At 36.0% G+C, this 9,381-nt stretch overlaps 1 protein-coding gene across 2 annotated transcripts in view; it reads right to left on the minus strand.

The window, feature by feature from the left end:
* Nucleotides 1–9,381, minus strand: part of TPK1 (thiamin pyrophosphokinase 1) — a 401,888-nt gene that overhangs the window by 267,399 nt on the left and 125,108 nt on the right. The window lies entirely within an intron of this gene.

Here is a 9,381-nt window from a genome sequence, read left to right on the forward strand (position 1 = left end):
TGATGATGAGGATGAGGACGAGAACCATGTGAGGAGGAGCACTCACCACTCACCACACTCATAACACCAGCCCCTTCATCGATAGAAGAGGCATGATGGTGAGGATGAGGACGAGAACTATGTAAGGATATTAACTCCTCTCCTTCTTTGTTCACCTGTATAAGAAGTGAAAGGTATATTAACTGGCATAATGATTAAAAGAAAATGCAACAAGGAAAAGATGGCCAACCTTGTTTTGAAAAGTCCCTGCACCCAAGGAGGTATTTATCCAAATTAGACACAAAAATCCATCAACAACTGGAAGATAATACAAGAAAAAAAGAAAATCAAAGGTCCCATTTCACAGCATCAACTATTCACACTTACACTTGTGGAAATTCTATGCATAGCCTGGAGTCATCAAGATGGATTTGACAGGAAAGGAAGAAAATATGCTGGACTTTGATGGAAAGGCAGACTATAGATCAAAAAGAGGACAGATTTATAAACCGAGGAGAGTGCAGGCAGAGCAGAGGCAAGAATGAGTATGACCCAAAACACAGAAAGGGCATTCAGGATAGCAGTCAAAGGTTGGTAAACAGAAAAATATATGGTTATGAAAGGGTCATCTTGAGGAATAAACTCAATATAAGAACAGAAATGTAAATGGGATGAATTAAATACTGTCTTTACTACAAAGATATGGTGAGAGTTAGGAAGGGCAATCTCTCAGAATCTGAGAGATCTGAGATTTCTAACCCTTCCTAACTGCAACAGGAAGGAAAATGTAATCAGAAAAAAATCACTTAAGACACTTATAATTTCTTTCCTTTTTTTTTTTTTTTTTTGAGATAGAGTCTTGCTCTGTCACCCAGGCTGGAGTGCAATGGCACGATCTTGGTTCACTGCAACCTCCGCCTCCCGGGTTCAAGCGATTCTCATGCCTCAGCCTCCCGAGTAGCTGGGATTGCAGGTGTGCACCACCACACCCGACTGATTTTTGTAATTTTAGTAGAGACAGGGTTTCACCATGTTGGTCAGGCTGGTCTCGAACTCCTGACCCCAAGTGATCCACCTGCCTCAGCCTCCCAAAGTGCTGGGATTACAGGCATGAGCCACCGCGCCCGGCCTAAAGACACTTATCATAATCAGTAAGTAAGTGGCAGCAATGGAGATACAGAGTTAAAAGTGAATTAAAGAGGCATTTAAGGAATGAAAACCAATAAAGTTTGAAGATACATCAAAAAGGGGAGAAGGAAAAAAAGGAAGCATCAAGGACAACTCAATGTTTCCATCCTGAAAAGCAGAATGAAGGACTGGTGGCACATGTGATGACAACATCTAAAACACATAAAAATTCCATCTGTTTTCACATTTTTATTTGGCAGCTGGCTTGATTCATGCATGCCAAATGAGGCCCTCCAGCATTTTTCAATACAATAAGCTTAAGTATATTATGGTAATATTAAGTGCAACCACATAAAACAAAGACTAGGAATATTTTTTCAATTATTTCCTTATTTACGGATTAAAATGACTTAGCTCACATTTGCCTGTAAATACTCCAGTAGAAAAGGGTAATATAAAGCAAAATTGGCCATGAGTTAGCAAATGTTGAAGATGGAGGCTCATTAAACTACTCTCTCCACTTAAAAACAAAAATGTGCTCATTGCTTTTATGTGTTCACATGGATCTAACCATTCCCTGAGCACTCCCTTCTAAGGAAAAAGACTGTGAACTCTGACAATGTAATTTGTAATTAATTTTTACTAAAAAAACACAAGTCTAACACACTATACCAACATTAAACATAACTATAAAAAACATATTTAAAACAAACTGAAAAACCCTACCTCATTCTACCGTGCCCTTCCATAAGCCTGTGTACTTTAGACGAAGTCAAGAATAAACATAAAAAATGATTCAAATGCTATGTTTTTTAAAAGGTATTCATAGAATAATATCAACAAGATACATCAAAGCAAACAATGATGCTGTAGTCAGGCAGTACACAAAATGCATAGTACTTTGGGTCAAATATATTTACAAAGTTTACACCTTGGGCAAGCTATAAATATTCTCTAAATATTAACTGATACTTTAACACTTATTAGTGGATATTAACTAAGTAATTGGATAAATATTAACTGATGTTTTAAATATTAAAACTAAGTATTTTACCATTGGTCATTGCATCCTAATAAAAATGTGACATATAATTGACTGCATGAACATCAAACATTATTAATCTTAAACTGTAGTTCATCTTAAACTTTATTTAAGAATCAGTAAATTATCTTTAATAAAGTGTAAATGGTTAACTGAGACCCGGAGATAATTTAAAACATAATAGATCCTTGAGGCATTTGTTTTCCTGGAACTGTTTTGGGATGCAGAGCATATGTTTAAGCTCTTAGGGATGCTGAATGTGTTGGATCCCAAGCATGTAATCACTGCTGCAAATTTAGGCACTAAGATCCAAAGACGCAAAGCCTGAAAAAAATGTTTTGTCACATTACAAACAATAATATAACTAGATAAAAGTTTACAGTCTGTTTTCCCTAGTAGGATTTTTGTTGTTGTTTTTTTTTGTTTGTTTTGCTTCATTTTGAGATGGAGTTTCACTCTTTTTGCCCAGGCTGGAGTGTAATGGCATGATCTCAGCTCACTGCAAACTCCCCCTCCTGAGAAGCTGCGATTACAGTTGCACGCCATCACACCTGGCTAATTTTTTTTTTTTTTTTTTTTTTTTAAAGTAGAGACAGGGTTTCACCACGTTGGCCAAGCTGGTCTCAAACTCCCAACCTCAGGTGATCCACCCAAAGTGCTGGGATTACAGACGTAAGCCACCGTGCCCGGCCCCTAGTAAATTATTATTATTATTTTTTTTTAAGTTTTGTTAAACAATAACAGTGTTTGAAAGAGGGCATTTTCCAAAACAAATTACTATATTATATGTTGTAATCATTAACTTTTCATAAGATAAAAGGAGATGAATCACTAATGACTTAATAGAAAGTTTAGTTAAGCAGATACGTATAAATTAGGGGTTAAGCCCAACTCAGCCACTGGCTGTGTGACCTTGAATACATGTGACTTGCTATGTGATCTTGAGCAAATCATTAATCTCTCTGAATCTCAATTTCCTCATCTGTTACATGAAGATAATAAGAGCACCTGCTTCTCAGGGTCAGAGTTAAATGAGTCAATCTATGAAAAGATCTCAGAACAGTGACTGACACATAGTAAACAGGATAAATGGTTAGCTATCATTATCACTGCCACCATCAACACCATCATCTGAAATGCTACTATATCTACAATATGAATCCATTTTAGTAAGTAAGATCACATGCCTATGCAAACAAAACTTGAAAGAAATGGTCCAAGGTGTTAGCAGGGGATATTTCTGGATGGTATAATTATAGACATTATGATTATTACTTCCCCCGAGTGCTTCTTTTTTATTGTTTTGTCGAAGTTCTTAAATTGCATTTGCAATTTTTATAACATTGTTTTTAAATTTGTGTTTTTCTTTCAGTTTTGCTCTTAAGAAAGAACAGGTGTAATACTGAATCAAGTTAAGGAAATAATCTAATTATAGTCCTTAAACATAACTTCATGGGACCACAGGTATACAACATTTATGAAATTCCCTAAGATGCTGAAAAGATAGAAACTGTACGTTGTTCTTACTAATAACAATTGTAATAACGGCTACCATTTATCAAGTAATTACAACCTTCCAGTTTAGATATTATTTTATCCTCACAGTAATCTAATAAGATTATTGTTTCTATTTATAACTTAAGAAAACAGAGACTCCGTTGTAAAAAACTGGAGGGCATGTGCACACACACACACACACACACACAAACACACACACATATTCACTCTCTCTTTCACTTAAATTTTCAATGGGGATGTGGTACTATTCTCTAAATGTCTAAAAGATTTCATTATAAAAACTCTCACTACCACTTAACTTCTCTTTTAAGTTTTAACTTTTCAAATATTTATTTCCATTATAAACTCAAATTTTATACCAAGCTATACACCAATATGTACAAATCCTACTAGGATTGCAGCAGTGATAACTACGTCTTCTTTATAAAATACACTGAAAAAGGTAATAAAATGTTTTGATCCCAAAATAACAGTTTTGTTCAAATGATTAAAAATCACATATCAGGCCAGGCACGGTGGCTCATGCCTGTAATCCCAGCACTTTGGGAGGCTGAGGCAGGCAGATCACCTGAGGTCGGGAGTTCACGACCAGCCTGACCAACATGGAGAAACCCCATCTCTACTAAAAATGCAGAATTCGCCGGGCATGGGTAATCCCAGCTACTCAGGAGGCTGAGGCAGGAGAATAGCTTGAACCTGGGAGGCGGAGGTTGCGGTGAGCCAAGATCACGCCATTGCACTCCAGCCTGGGCAACAAGAGCGAAACTCTGTCTCAAAAAAACAAAACAAAACAAAAAAAATCACATATCAAGGACATTCGGCATTAACATGTGTCCAGGATGCCAAGAGTGGCCCCTTCAGAAGGATGGTGGAAAGACAACTGTCCAGTCTGTTGAAGCATAAAGCATGTTTCATTATATCCTATTTTGGCCAGAAGACAAGTCACATTACCATGACATTCCAATTGCAGAGTATTTTACTCCAATTGTCAAAGGGGAAATGATCATAACTTTATCTATATAAAAATCATTTAAAAGCTTTAAGCCAAGAATAATTGTTCAAACCTCATATAATTGAAAAAAAATTCTAGTTGTGCTGCATTTTTTATTTCTGATTTCAGGCCTGCCACAGTGGCTCACACCTGTAACACCACCATTGGGAGGCTGAAGCTAGAGGATCACTTGAAGACAGGAGGTGGAGACCAACCTGGGCAACAAAGCAAGACTCCATCTCTACAAAAATCAAAATTAAAAAATTAGCCACACACAGTGGTGTGCACCAGTTGTAGGTCCTAGCTACCTGGGAGGCTACGGTGTGAAGATCCTTGAGCCTAGGAGTTCAAAGCTGCACTGAACCATGATCACACCACTGCACTCCAGCCTTAGCAAGAGCATGACCTCATCTCTAAAATAAATAAATACATATATACATAAATATCCTATAAAAGTTACTAACACCGTAATGTGTAATTCAGTAATGTTAAATAACAGAACAATTTAATTTGGCCATCTATCACTTTTGTCACTCTATACAGGCAACATAAGGAAACTGGTTAACAAATACCAAAATTAGAGACATAATGGAATTCCGTATGTTTACTTTGGATTGATTCCATTTCCAATGTATAAATTAAAATTCTCACTTCTTTAAAAATAATCTTTTCCTCTAAACAGTCCTCTTGCTTACAGTGATATCAGTCCATGAATTAAACAAAATAAAGGAGCTATGGGTTCATTCCATCCAAACCGGTTAAAATATGTCATTGGGCTATTTTAAAACTTCTTTGTAATCAAAGGGTAGTTACTGATTTGCCTACTACATAGGGAAGAAATAAATCGAAGCAACAGCAAAGGAGGGATTAGCAAGAATCCCTGCTATTTACATGCACTGGAACAGATCAGCAGAGGGTGCAGCAGAGCAGTAAGGAAGCCTGGCGGCCAGAGGAGCTCCATTTATGTTTTCTGTCCTGGAAACTCCCAGAGGATTTCTTATATATGATTTCACTTGAGGAAAAGAATTTTGCTGGTAAAACAAAATAAAAGCACTGTAAAAGATTTCTGAATATATACAAATATATGTGTACATATCATGTTTATATAGGTATTATATTAATATACACATATGTATTTGCATATCTAATCCCCAAAACACACATGTGAAATGAAGCTGGACAGAGCTCCGATAAACACACTAGAAGGAACAAGCCTTACCTGCCAGGGTCTGAATTAGGCTAGAGATATTTCCATTTTAACTCCAGCACTTCATTAAAAAACATTAAACAGTCTCTGTACAGCATCAGTCAGTGCCTCTCACTCTTGTCAAACTGTTAGTTACAGGGAATTGGAAGGATAAAATAAACAACCCTTCCCAATCCTATTCATCAAGCTTGAATAATAAAATGTCATTATTGAATCATCATTATTCTGAACCAAATGTGATATAACCATAAAACACAACATGGAGGGAGTAAAAATGCACATTTTTTTCCTAAACTTGTTAAGGATGACCATTAAACTCCACTTTCCTCTGACAAGTGTGATTGAGATGGTAGCCAAAAATGCATGAAAATAAATTGTCTATTCTATCTCTTCCTTCTCTTCATGCTCTCTTTATTTATAGTGGTCGTAACTCTGCAACCCATAAAGAGTGGTAGTGAATATTGTGTGAAGGCAGCAAAGCCAACATTAACTAATAAAGGCAGGTTTTATCAGAGGATAACAAAGTTACTAGCAAACCTTAGGTTACTGAGAAAATAACACATAAATCTACTGTAAGACTTCAAATATGAATATGTGTGCTGACTACTAAATTTACCTATTATATATTTTTAAATAGATAATTGAATGAGCAAAGATAATATGTATAATTTATTTTAAATGTCATTAACTAGATGTCCAAATCATTATGTTTAATATATGTCTATTTAGAAGGAGATACACTGAGTGATTTTTAGAGGCAAGGCCATCAAGCTGATTTTTGATAACTAAGCAGATAATCAAAACTAATTTAGTCTTAAAAAAATTAAACTTAAATGAGTCTTTCTGCATATTGATATTATCAATGTATTCCAAAAATTATGTATCATGGATCATTCAATTCCTTATAAAATTATTTTCTCTTGATGAATATTTCTTTCAAAAATTTTCTCCTAAAATTGCATTTTAAATAATTTGTATGATATAACTGAACATTATATAAAACCTAAAAAAAGTTAACAAAAAAATTGAAGATTTTGCCTAAATAAGAACATTGCCTTTTGTGTGGTTCATTATTTCTATGGGAACAAACAGTGTTAATTTTCAAATTAGGATCTCTTTACTCCCATACAAAAATCAATCACATTTCTATCTACCAATAATGAACATGTGGAAAACAAAATTTTTTAAAAATGTCATTTATTATCACTTTAAAGAAAAAGAATACTTAGACAAAAACATTAAAATATATGTACTATATTTTTTTAAATATTATTTTATGGTATGTAAAATACCATTGCTCATCAGCATTTTGGTAATTTTAACCACAAATTTTTAAAAATATATTTTGAAGACCATTTTAAAAAAATATATGGTTAAAATTACCAAAATGCTGAGTCATATTAGATATAAATTTTAATAGTAATATTTATATACTGTTTACACAGAGTTTACCTAAACATTGAAAATTATACATTAGGCCAGGCGCCGTGGCTCACGCCTGTAATCTCAGCACTTTGGGAGGCCGAGGCGGGCAGATCACGAGGTCAGGAGATCGAGACCATCCTGGCTAACACGGTGAAACTCCGTCTCTACTAAAAATACAAAAACTTAGCCGGGCGTGGTGGCGGGCGCCTGTAGTCCCAGCTACTCGGGAGGCTGCGGCAGGAGAATGGCTTGAACCCGGGAGGCAGAGCTTGCAGTGAGCTGACATTGCGCCACTGCACTCCAGCCTGGGCAACAGAGAGAGACTCCGTCTCAAAACAAAACAAAACAAAACAAAACAAACAAACAAACGAAATATATATATATAGTTAAAAACTACCAAAATGCTGATGAAAGAAATCAAAAAGGACCTAAAAGACAGTAATTTTTCAGCAATGTCTAGTTTTTAATGTTCAGGTAAACTTTATAAAAACAGTATATAAATATTGCTATTAAACTATTCTCTTGAGCAGCCATATTCAGTGGCATGAAGCCTGGTGTAACAAATGTCCCACATATACATTGAATTGTTCAGTATTTCACACTTCTGGTATTGCTAAGACTTCAATTTTCTTTATTATAAATGGATACTACTTCTTAGTCAAATTGTGTCAAAGCCAAAGGTAAACCATAGGAACAATATTAAGCAATTTCTGAAGTTTGTTATTTTCCTGAAGAAACATTTTGGATATCTAACAAGTTCCTAGTTATCTTTTCTTTGTAGTAATTATGCATCAGAAAGTCACTTACTGGTGAATCTAACAGTTACATATATTTTTTGAGACAGAGTCTCTCTCTGTCGCCCAAGCTGGAGTGCAGTGGTACAGCAATGGCTCACTGCAGCCTTAGCCTCCTGGGTGCAAGTGATCCTCCCACCTCAGCCTCCCGAGTAGCTGACACTGCAGGAACACAGCACCATGCTCAGTTCAGTTTTTGCAGAGATGGGCTCTTGCCATGTTACCTAGACTGGGCTCGAACTCCTGGGCTCAACGGATCCTTCTGCCTAGCCCTCCCAAAGTGCTGAGATTATAGCTGTGAACTACCATGCCTAGACTAAAAGTTATATTATTAATAAAAGGTTATTTATTTCCCAACTACAAGAGTGATGTTTTTCAAAACCACAGTAGTAAAAGTATCTTCAGTTAAAGAAAACAAAAGCTAATGGAAAAAATAGGGTTGGTGACAAAGTCAGAAAATAAAAATCGTATCAGCCCTTAAGGCTGATGTGATTTTTATGTTTTATTGTATACAAAGGAAAAACACATAGATAATGGAATTATAGTTTACAAATTTTAATGGGTCAGAACAGGATCCTAACTTGAACTACCTTAAGCAAAGCAGGTGAATTTATTTATAAAAGTCCTTGTTAGCATCATGGCTTTCTGCAGGTTCTGCCCCTGTCACCCCAAGCCGGAACAGATGTCTGCAAGGGAAGCTGAAATTTCTTTCATATTTCTTACTTAAACAATGTTAGAAAAGTACTTTACATGGCTAGCTCCAGTTTAAAAATAAAATCCAAAGAACACGGATAGGACTGAGTCATGTGTCCATCCCTGCAATCTCAGTGGCCAGGGGGACCATGGACCTGGATACAGCACAGGGAATCCACCATTGCAGCCAATGGCTGGGCTATGGTGACTGGCGACTTCCACTAGAACTACATGGTCAGAATGAGACAGCAGAGGTATTTTTACCAACAAAGGGAGATGACTGAGCCAACAAAAAGAATAGCTATCTACATCATTGAGTAATAACAAACATGTTCTTTTTCTGTTTTAACGGAGGCATCATGCTACCTGACTTCAAACTATACTACAAGGCTACAGTAACCAAAACAGCATGGTAGTGGTACCAAAACAGATATATAGACCAATGGAACAGAACAGAGTCCTCAGAAATAATACCACACATCTACATCCATCTGATCTTTGACAAACCTGAGAAAAACAAGAAATGGGGAAAGGATTCCCCATTTAATAAATGGTGCTGGGAAAACTGGCTAGCCATAAGTAGAAAGCTGAAACTGGATCCTTT

This window comes from Colobus angolensis, unplaced genomic scaffold (assembly GCF_000951035.1).
Source record: "Colobus angolensis palliatus isolate OR3802 unplaced genomic scaffold, Cang.pa_1.0 Scaffold2, whole genome shotgun sequence".
Classification (NCBI taxonomy): domain Eukaryota; kingdom Metazoa; phylum Chordata; class Mammalia; order Primates; family Cercopithecidae; genus Colobus; species Colobus angolensis.